This window comes from Pinus tabuliformis, chromosome 1_1, assembly GCF_031772625.1.
Source record: "Pinus tabuliformis cultivar Carrire ecotype Pingquan chromosome 1_1, CPIR1, whole genome shotgun sequence".
Taxonomy (NCBI): Eukaryota; Viridiplantae; Streptophyta; class Pinopsida; order Pinales; family Pinaceae; genus Pinus; species Pinus tabuliformis.
In genome coordinates this window covers 934020577-934030184 of record NC_142297.1, presented here as the reverse complement: position 1 = coordinate 934030184, position 9608 = coordinate 934020577, and positions in this window count along the sequence as shown.

Genomic DNA, 9608 nt, shown 5'->3' with positions numbered 1-9608 from the left:
ATTCTTGATGAAGGATTGCATGATGCACAACTCTTTCCTGTGCGCATTGCAGATGAACACTTTGGAGACATAATCCAATTTCTATCTATAGGTACAACTCTTGAAGGGTATACCACACAACAGAAGAAAGAATTGGTGGTCAGGGCTGCATATTTTTCTGTTATTGTAGGGCACTTATATAGAATGGGCTAGGATTAAGTTCTATATAGGTATGTCCTAGATTATGAATACCAAAGTATCCTCACTGAAGCCCATTGAGGAGTTGTTGGAGGACATTATGCCGGAAGAGAAACTATGTAGAAGATCCTACGAGTGGGGCTATGGTGGCCAACTATGCATAAAGATTCTAAGGAATATTGTAGAGTGTGCGATGTCTGCCAGAGGATGGGGAGGTCATTGCGAAGGGATGAATTTACTCTAAACCTGCAAGTATCATTACAGGCATTTGATAAATGGGCAATAGACTTTGTGGGATTGATTCAGCCACTAGGAAAGAAGATAGAAGAAAGATACATCATTACAATGACCAAATGCTTGACTAGGTGGGCTGAGACGCAACCTGTGAAGTATTATAGTGCGGCTATAGCTGCGAAGTTCATATTTGAATACATTTTTTCTCAGTTTGGTTGTCCTAAGAAGTTGGGGAAATTGCAAGAGAAGAAGCGACTTCGTGAAAGAAACCATTGTTGCTCTGCTTGAAGAATTCTAGATGTATCATCAGAAAAGCACGTCGTATAATCCTTAAGCAAAAAGAACAGTGGAAGCCTCTAATAAAATGTTAGAGAATTCTTTGACGAAGATTTGTAATGAATATAGAAATGATTGGGAAGTGCGAATACCAGCTTTTCTTTGGGCGTATAGAACTACCTACAAGAAGTTTACTGGAAAGACACCGTTCAGACTAGTTTATGAAAAAAAGGCAGTAATGCCAATGGAGTACATCATGCCCAGTTTAAGGATTTCTACAGTCACAGAGATGACATATCAGGGTACCATGGAAGAATGCCTTGCATAGATAGTTGAGTTAGAAGAAGATCGCTTCCTAGCAAGTTTTCATCAGTAGGTGCAAAAGGCTTAAGAAAAGGCATGGCATGATCACCACATTAAGAAGCGCACCATTAAAATTGGAGATTTAGTATTATTGTATGATAGCAATTTTACGAAGTTTCCATGAAAATTTTAGATGCATTGGCTTGGGCCATATATCGTCAAGGAGATTACGGATGGAGGTGCAGTTCAGTTCACAAAGCTGAATGGGGAGCTATTTCCAGGAAAAATAAATGGAAGTTAGTTGAATTTGTACAAGGGTGATACCACCCCTACATAATGACTATAAAATACACTTCCAAAAGGACATTTTGGTGAAGTGAAGGGGCTGCGCGATGATGGGAAGAAAGGTATAGAAGGGAGCTGGATGAGGGAGCTACACTAGCATGGTGGGTCCCATGAAGTCTAGAAAAAAGTGACCATTGGAAGCACTGTAGATGTCTGGATGGTGATTTTTCTGTTAAAGGGAGTGGGAGGAGAGCATTTGAGTATTTCTTTGGCAATATAACCCCAAAAGAGCATTAATAATGGAGATTTGGAGGGAACATAAGGATTTGAATTCAAATTGGGCTATAAATACAACATCAAGTTCCACATTGAAACACTTTTCTTTCTGAGAAATTGCTCTGAGATTTTGCGCCTTAGTTTGCACTGAGACAATTGTTGCATGTATGGAGGGGATTTGATGGAGACTCGAGAGAAGTTTTCATAGCAAGGACTTGGGTGGGAGGCGAATTTAGCTGCGTGGAAGAAGGAAATATTATGGGAGAGAGAGTGAGGGAAACACTACCTACCATAGCACCTAGGTTGTCAAGGCCTAATATCACTGCCTCCGCGACAGGAGAAAAGAAGAAGAAGAAACCACATCAAGTGCTAGTGCGGAAATCGTCACGCAAGAATCCCACAGAGATCGAACAGAATGGTTGGATGGATAAGAGGTAGTAGCCGACACAACCCTTGGACTTAGATGAAGAATAGTTAAATATGGGGGTTGAAGAGACTGATGCTGACGAAGCAATGTCAATTACTCGGCTACCACCTTATGTACTATGTATGAGATAAAAAACCAAAGTAACTAAGGACCTAGATTCAAAGAAATTTCAGGTCTTCACACCACTACTGCTGGAGGAGGTACCTTTTGAGGGAAATTTGTTGGCCCAAATACCATTTTTGAATATGGAAGACTGAGACCTGGGTGATCACGTGAAGTTCTATCAGGTGGAACTGAGCAAATATGTGAAGAAATTATAATATGAGGAGTCAAACATTACACGACTTGAGCCAATGAAGTGGGAAACCAGATTTGAGTGTGCAGGGTTTCTCAATATATTTTGGGTAAGAAATTTTAGCCACAACACCATTAACATTATTTGTGTGCATCAATTATTGATGCTAGTTCATGATGGGTGCCTTGGGTTGGGAGGGCCCATTCCAATCATTGATATGTTGATCCGCCGAATCACATTGTTGTCTTATCAAGGCGTGAACCTTGCCAATGCTTTTGGGGGAAATCATAAGAGAAGAATATAGCAGACTAGATGAAGAGCAACTTTGGGTTGGTGAAGAAGCCATGCGACTATGCTATTAGCTCCATATCAGATGGTGTTGTGCAGTTTGATGCACAAATATTGGCTGGAAAGATCATGAGAAAGTGTCACGTTGATGAAGTACCGACACCAGTAGTATTTTGGGCTATGCAATGTGCCAAAGGAGTCCAATATAATTGGGCTCAGTATCTACGTCATGACTTCTTGGAAGATTATCGTGAAGCCTAGGATGACGGCAAGGCATTCCACTACACGTGGCTAATTCTATTGATCATGCTAGTGGCATGGAGGATGCCTGCGGGCAGCCAATTCCCACAGCATGACCAGACTTATGCGAGACCATGAAATTCACCTCACTGTGGGTGACAAAGGATCCTGAATGCGTCATGGAGACAAAGATATTTTGGGTCCTATTCGAGCTGGAATCACGGATGGTTATCAACCAACAGTTGCATTTATCACCAAGTTTACACGTGCAATATGATAATATTGCTGACTTCAAGGAAGATTTTCATAATCTGTCTATCAACGCAAAGAAGGATGCCATAGGAACATGGCATAAATTGCCATATTTGGTCACAAAAGATGATATCATGTGGGTCATCAGTAAATTTCCAAGCGAATGGCTCACCCCATCGAACATAGGCATAGGAACCAGTAAGGCTGTAAAAGGCGTAGGTACTATAGTAGCAGAGAAAGAAAATAAGAAAGAAGCACAGAAGGATTCTGGGAAAGAAAAGGTTGCGCATAAATAAAAGGTCGCGCAATAGAAAGGGTCCTCTACAAAAGAGAGAGAAGCACTGAAAGAAAAGGTATCTGCAAAAGGGATGGATGTGCTAAAGGAAAATTCAGCAACTTCGTAGGCCACTATTGTCCTCGAAGAACCGAAGCACATAGACGTGGAGGTTGAGACTCAGGATGAAGGGGAAGGGGGTGCAGACTTGGAGTCCCCTTTCATACTCAAGAGGAGGAAAAAGTAAAGTTCCACAAGACCTCGCAAGAAACAAAAGTCTGAAAATATTGTGAGCGCAACACCATTGGTCCTCACAGAGGGGGATCTGGATGAGATCGGTGATATGGTCCCCAACACTACAAAAACTATTTGGGGACACATTGAGGACCAATACCATCAGGAATTGGACAAGGTACAACATGGCCTGAGTGAATTGGAGGTCCAAATAGGGGTAATTCAAGCAAGCGTAGGACAAGCAAGCCTGAATCAGGCAAGCGTAGGACAAGCGAGCCTGAATCAAGAAAGCCTGAAGCAAGCGAGTATGACAGCCTCAAAAACAGAGATCACCACGGACATCCATGCACTACAGTTACCAAAGGGATCCTTGCACATTGAGACTTCAGAGGACAAGGCATTCCTATTGCATCTGAAGAATTTGACCTTAACGTTGAGGTGGTCCACATTCAAACATTGCATGAGCTACATTAAGGAGTGTTAGATGAGCTTAAGGTCTAGGAACAACGGGAATCACTGGTTATCAACAAAGTCAAAACTAACAACCAGGAAATGTTCCAGGAAAAGGCACAAGCACTAAAAGAATAGGAGGCTGTAATTGCGCATAGTCAGTAGCTTGAAGTAGCGATAGCACAGGCCTACAGTGAGCTTCTTGAGCTACAAATTTGAGCATAAGTAGACTCCATAGAGAAAATCCAGAAGTTAGCTGTTGTGGTGAAGGAGTCAAAGGAGGAAATTGGAAAGTTCCGTTTTGAGTTACAATTGCAGATATTCGAGCTTCAACTTAAGCTACAACCAACCACTTATCTGGAAGTCGGAGAGCAGTGTGAGGCTACTATTAAAGAGGCTATGACTACTTTAGAGGCTGCAATCAATTGTTTGAACAAATCATGGAGAGGTGGAACTTTTTGTAGGAGGATCCACACTTGCAGAAAATTGAAGCAGATATCCGAGAAAAATAGGTGCAGTTCAACGTGATCAGGTCTACAGCGCAGACCTTAGCACTAGCGCAAAGGTTCATTAGATTGCAAGAGGGAAAGTTCATCCAGACCCAGATTTATGAGCTGCATCGTAAGGTCTCCATAATATCCTCAAGGACGCAACCTTAGGCTGATCAAGCAAGCCATTTAATATATATGGTTCAGGGCAAGCTAATGGCTATGAAGCAGAGACAGAGAACCACGGGCCTTGCAGTCGAAGGTCCAACCACAGAGAAACCGGTTGAAGAGGTTCATCAGGCTGTCACGCAGGGAACAACAGATATTCAAGCATTGAAGACAGAGTTTAGTGGTATGCAAGCAAAGATCGAGGCAACGCCAGTAGAGTGACTCGGGATGAGTCAGGATTTTGTGTTTAGGGCCTGTTGGGACAGGGTCCCCTCGGGTTAAATTTTGTAAAAGTTTTGTTAAAATTGTAAAGTCTCTGCATTTTGAGGAGCGAAGTGCGCAGGTTGATAGGGGTCAAAGGGGCTTTAGGAAGGTCAAATGCCCCTAGTTTATTAAGATTCAAGGTTTTTTTAGACATGCCTATGGTTCACAGACCATGGTATTGTAATAGATAATTATAAAAGGAGTCATAGAGAGTCATAGAGAAGTCAATATTATATGATCTAACTAAGAAGTGAAATGCTTGGGTCTTTTTTTTGTACTTAGGCAAAGGGGAAGGCTCCTGTAGCTATGCTCATGGAGACCTTGGTAAGTCCAAAGCTGAGTGTGTAGGCCCCTGAAGTGGTGTGCGCAGGGTTGGAAGAGTCTGTAATTGAATAGATAAGCATAATAAAGGTTGTTCTAAAGAATTATCTATGTATTTGTGTATCTTTACTTATCTCTGAATTTACTAAATGTTTTGATCTGTTATTGCAATTAATCGTGAAAACTACTTAAAATATGTGTGTGAAGTAGATCTGTTTATTTACATGATGTTATGAATGTTTAGCGCAGTCGGCGAAGGGTTTAGATATGCTAACTGTTAATTGTTATACTTTCTAGGTTTTAAGGGTTAGGGTTCATGAAGGTCGAGATAAGGCCCTAAGAATAACATAAACACACCACATAGTCCTTTGGATGCAGAAACTTGGTTCTAGAATCCCCCCATACTACCTCACGTGAGACTGCAACCTGTGTTATGCTGATTGTTGCAGAAATGGTGTAGGGTTTTGTTGGTTAGCGCATCTAACTCTGAACCTGGGTGCAAGCCTCCTCAAGCCAACACATATCACCGATCCATCCTGCATAAGGACTCCACCAAGCCCTCTATTGCAAGCATTTGTGCATACTACAAACTCTTTATCCATATCTGCAATCTGTAGCACTAGTGCATGTGTTAGAAACTTCTTAAGTTGCTCAAAGCTAGCCTCACACTCTTCTTTCCATTTGAACTTCTTACCTTTCCTTTGCAATGATGTAATGGCATAAGCAATATACAAGAATTTCTTGGTGAACCTCGTGTATTAGTTTTGGCTTAATGGGGCCTGACCCAGTTTCAACTTTAACTGCACCAAGAAAAAAAACCCTAACTACTAGCCCTTTCAGCAACAACCTACGTAGCGCAAGCTAGGGTCTCACCCAAAGCAGTATTGGGGGATGCTAGAACTAGGTTTTTGCATCCATAGGCTTGTGTGATGGTCTTTTAGATCTATTTCCTCTGACAGACAACTACCGCAACTCTATCTAAATGACTTCCATATCTTCGCGGAGGTGGTTAATTATGCTTATCATGCATAAAGATTATGGATCTACCATTTCCGTGCAACAAATAAGAATTTATTAATATAAAAAAAATTACAGATCAAAGATACATAAACTTTGTAGATTTAAGTAAAATGACACATATTCATCAATTTTGGCCCAAAACAGTCTTTATTAAATGTAAACATTCAGATAGAGGCTTCCTATCCTTGCGCACTTAGCTACAAGGGCCCACACACTCAGCCTACAGACTTACCAAGGTCTTCGCTCAATTAGCTGCAGGAGCCTTCCCCTTTCACCTAAGTATAGTAAACATACCTTTACTGCCTTAACACCTTGCCCTTACAATTATTTTTCACAAAAAGTTATTCTCTAGACTCGATATGACTCAACTTTATATAGCCTTTTCTTTACAATACCATGCTCTGCGGACCATGGGCAGGTCTCAAAAAATCCCTATCACCTATCCAACTAAGGGACTAAAGTCCCTTTGACTCTACTTAACTTTGTGCTCTGCTTTCCACATTTTACGGAGACTTTACCTTCGCTACAAAAAGATATTGCATAAATGACTGAAAACTTAACAAAATTGACCCTAGGAACACAAGTAGCCTGCGAAACCCATGAAAGATATCACCTCATCCACACTCTTAGGAGCTACCCAGTCCATGATGGCCCTTATCTTCTCTGGATCTACTACAATTCCATCCTTGGGGACAACATATCCCAAGTAATGTACCTCACTCTGAAAGAAACTACACTTGTTGAGCTTAGCATACAACTCATGCACCCTCAACAAAATCAACATTGTTTCTAAATGCTCAACATGCTCTTCCTTATTTTTAGAATACACCAGTATATCATCAATGAACACAATAACAAACTTATCCAAACATGGACGCAACACACTATTCATCAAACACATGAATGTAGCTAGAGCATTAGTTAAGACAAATAGAACAACAACAAACTTATAATGGCCATACATGGTCTTGAACGCAATCTTGTAAATGTCCTCCTTTTTTATGCATACCTAATGGTATCTGGATCTCAAGTCAATCTTCGAAAACATTGATGCTCCCTTCAGCTGATCGAACAAGTCATCAATCCTCAGCAAAGGGTACATGTTCTTGATAATCGCTTTGTTCAATTGTCTATAACCAATGCATAGTATAAGAGTTCCATCTTTCTTCTTCACAAACAATATTAGTGCACCCCAAGGTGATACACTTGGCCTAATGTATCCCTGGTCCAACATTTCCTTCGGCTATAACTTTAACTCAACCAACTCAAGTGTGCTCATCCTATAAGGTGTTTTTGATGCTGGAGATACCCCTGGCACTAACTCAATAGAAAAGTCTACCTCCCTATGAGGTTGAAACTCTGTAATGTCCTCACGAAATACATCCTGAAACTGCTACAAAACTGGGTACCTATTCAGCACATCTACATCCTCAACATCCTGATGCTTATCCCTAGAAATGTGTGCTGCAAATAGCTTGCACTCTCTCCTGCAGCTACGCTTTGCTTGCATAGTTGTCACCATCCTACCTAATGTGTCTTTCTTCTTACCTTGCAAGACTCTTGGTTCCCCATTTTCATCAACACAATCAATGGCTTTGTCATAGCAATATACCTTGGTTCTATCAAGATACAACCAATCCATGCCCAAAAAAATATTGTATGATCCCAATGGTAATACATTTAGATGTGATGCAGTAGGAATACCATTCAAATCAAATGCACAAGATCTCACCTAGTGATGAACTCGCTTCTTTGTACGTGTAGCCAACTACACTAACCAATACTCTGCATGCAATTCCCTACTCAAACCACACTTATCCACCAAGTCAGGACTAACATAGCTATAATTAGATCCACGGTCAATCAAAATAGAAATAACTTGATCACAAAGCTTGCCATCCATCTCAATAATAGATGCTTGGTGTTCTGCCTGTTTTTTGTCCACGACTACATAAATGCGAGGAATACTCTACCCTACATCTCCAATAGTATATGGCTCCTCTGCATTGTATATCTGAGGCCTACCACCCTGGTTCTCTGGATAATATCTCTTAAGGTGCTCCTTTCCACATGTACAACACTCCAACCAACCAGTACCATCACCTCTATGTTGTTATTATGACCCATGTCCCTGCCTAGTTGCATTAAACCTCTCTTGTGGTGCCACATTTTCCTTCTCATCTGTATGCTAAGGTCTTGTCCTCTTAGGCTGCCATTTACCTTTTTCTTTGTCTTTCCCTTTCCATAATTGTTGAGATTCATTCTTATGCTTTGGCTGTCCATAGAAATGCTTCAGCGTTTGAATGAATTCCTCAAGTGACTGAGGCTCATCATACTCAATCTGATCTTTAAATGCTAATGGAAAATCACTGACAAATTGTTGAACTTTAGCCTTCTCATCAGTAAGATATGGTACATACCTCAATAGCTCCAAAAACTTGGTCATCTACTATTAATCTGTCAGTGACCCCATCTTTATCTCATAAAATTGTTTGGGCTTATTGTTGTAGTACCTCTCTCACAAGTAATTATTTATTAAAAGTCTCTTGAACACATGCCAACTAAAGTCATCCGCCTTAATGTCTCTGACCCGCTTCACATCTTCCCACAAGATTTATGCTTTCCCTTTCAAGTTGAAGATAGTTATTCTTATAGGTTTTAACCCCGTACAGAAATTACCTACATACAAATTCTAAAACACTTAAAATAAACAATGCGAGAGCATAACACATAAAACACATATACACAAAGATTTTCCCCTGGATCCCAAAACCGGGACTACCAGCTTGATTTTTCATTATGTTCCTTTCAATGTTATAATACATATTTATACATGTCGAGGCATCCAATACCATGGACCGAAAACCATCGCGTCCAATACCATGGACTGAAAACCATTGCGTCCAAAAACATGTGCGAAAATCATGCAAAAAACCATAGGTGGGTCCACCCAACCTAACATAGGGTCCAAAACCAAAATTTTCTGGGGCGTTGCCCCAGACTCCATAAATTGGGGTTACGGGTACGCCTCAAACCCCTTGTGACCCCCCCCCCAGCCCCCGCTACACAATCGGCACAACAAAGGGGGGCTCCGCCCCCCCCTCTAACCCCCTAGTTAACTACGTGGACTAGTCGTGGAAAGAATATAACCCAACCCAACAATTCTAGCCTTCGTGTTATCTGTGTACTCACACAACTCAAAGAATTTGTTCATCCCAAGTATCCAAGCCTCTACCTCTTTTGGTTTCTTCACATCTCCATCAAAATTAGGTGGCTTCACTTTCTTGAATTCATCCAGCAATTATCCCCTATCATTGCTCCTGTAAGGATGATAGC